Below are 2500 nucleotides of genomic sequence, written 5' to 3' on the forward strand. Positions count from 1 at the left end.
CATCTGGAAAACGGGGGGTAGGGAAGGGTAGGGGCAGGGGGGGGGGGGGGGGGCAAGAATGACTCTGAAAAGAAAGCGACTCATTTCACAACACTGAATATTTATCTTTTTTTATTTTTCTTTCTTCTTGAGATTCTTGTGATATCTTTTTTTTCCGGCGGGTGGGGGGGGGGGGGGGGGGGGGGGGTGACTCATGGTTTCTCACAGCTGCATTCGGCCACGACTCATTACGACTGTACATGATCCCCCCTGTCCCCTTTGGCTGTGGCCTGTCAAGGGTGGCGGTGGTGGGGGGGGTGGAGAGGGTGGAGAGGGTGGAGAGGGTGGGTGGGGGTGGGGAGGGTGTGAGGGAGGGTGTGAGGGAGGGGGGGTGATTTGAGGACAGGGGTTGTTTTGTTTGAAACACCCGATGTTTACTTCTTCTACTGCTTCTCCTACTACTCTACTCTACTGGACTGTTGCCATGGAAACGCGGGACTTTTGTGGTGGCGACAGGGGTGTCTCTCTGTCAGTCATGCGTGGAGTGACAGTTGGAAAAGGTTGGCGGCGGTGAGAAGTGGACCCCTGTGGTGGTGGGGGGGGGGTGGGTGGGGGGGTGGAGTGGGAGTGGGAGGGGGGGGGTCGCGTCTGGTTGAGGATGTGTCAAGGAGAAGGACAAGGCTAGCTATTAGCTAGCCGCTAGGCCAGGCTACAGGCTACTACACAGACGGTAGCTCTGCAGCTGCTGCTCTCTCTCCAGCTTAAAAAAAGGGGTTTGGTCGGGGGATTTGTGAACCGTATCTCTGTATTCTACTGACAGGAGATAGAGGCAGAGGCAGATGTGGAGAGATATATAATCGTCGCTTCTCTCCGCTCCGCTCCTCTCTCAGTCTTCGACGTATCGCTCCGCATCTGCTGTGCTGTGCGACAGAAAGAAAGAAAAAAGTTCCAGTATTGGATTTTTTTTTTTATCGAACGTTCATTTGACTTCAAAGTCGGCGTGGTGTTAAAAAAAAAACTCAAAAAACGAATTAGCTTCGACTGCCAACACTTTCTTTTTTTTTCATTAGTTGTAAAGTGTCGTGTGGAGTTGAATTTGGCCCGCTTTTTTTGGGGACACAGACCGGACTGGACAGTGTCCACTTGTCTGTCCACTTGCCAAGTAGCCTTGTGGCTCAGAGGGATGATGGGTAGGTGGATCGATGCCATTTAGCTGACGCTTTTATCCAAAGCGACTTACATCGCAGCGAGCGCATACATATTTCAGTTATATACGGATTCCCAGCGGCAATCGAACCCACAACATAAGAGTTGTTAGCGCCACGCTCTACCCACTGAACCGCAGACGACCTAATTAAATCCTATCCGGTGAAGGCGCTCCATATAACACACAGCACAGCCGGGTATCAAAACAGAACCCTTTGAAGGACTGCATTGCCATTAGAGGAGGTAGAATACATCCATCCAATATGGTTCAGAAGTCCCCAAACCCAACACGTGGTTATTAGCTGGAACAACAACGATAATGGAGGACCGACTGACTGAACAAGTGGCTCTAAAACCGCCTTGCTAATGCAAACCTCTTACAGTCCAATTGAGATGTTTTTTCCTTGTTGCTGTTGAGCAATCCACTATTTGTTTTTGTGTGTGTGTGTGTGAGGGGGGGGGGGGGGGGGATGGGGGGAAGGGGGGGGGGTTGTTGTGTGTGCAATTGTATTGTATTCCCATGAGAGATTCGTCGTCATCATCTTGATATCGTTCTCACCTAAGGTGGCTTTGAAATAATAATGTGTGCCCTTCTCGTTCGCTGCCAAGGACTGAACTTGTGGATTTTTTTTTTCCCGCTTTTTTTTTCTCCCAGTGTGCACCTCTGTTGGGGTTTCTGTTCTGTTCCAGGCGTTCCTTCTCTCATTCTTCAGCAGGCTCCCCGGGGGGGAAGCGGAGACAATAATCTAGGGTTATTTTTGAATGATGTGAACAATTTCTGGTGAGTAACCGATCATCAGCCCCCCACGGAAGAACACATTTATTTCAAGAGACATCTGTAATTACACCAGAGAAGGAGGGGAGAGGAGGCCCACATGGACCAGGACTGGAGGGGAGAGGAGGAGAGAAGAAGAGAAGAGGAGAAGGGAACAAAATAAAATAAGAAGGGACAACTTAAACATGGCTATTGGAAGAGGAAAAAAAACAAAAAAACATCAGAAGTTGTCTCTCTCTCTCTCCTCTGTGTTGTACACTATGAATACTGTATGTATGTATGCGATGTTGCGATGTTCCGATGTTGCTACCATCTCCCAACATAAAATACTAGGGCCTTTAGGGATGGCGGGTGGTTGAGTTCTCTCTCAAGAGCAGCTCAGAGTGGAACTGTGGTGGCTTGTGGTGTTCCTGTCACACGAGCAGAGGGAACCAGAGGAGGATTTCAGAGTGGAACCGCGTTCAAAGAGGCGCCGGCCTGGGGGAGACTCTCAGCATGAGCGGACCCCCGTCCTGGGGTTGGACTTGTACAGAGATGGAT

Source organism: Nansenia antarctica (genome assembly GCF_963989245.1).
Source record: "Nansenia antarctica genome assembly, chromosome: 4".
NCBI classification, from domain to species: Eukaryota; Metazoa; Chordata; class Actinopteri; order Argentiniformes; family Microstomatidae; genus Nansenia; species Nansenia antarctica.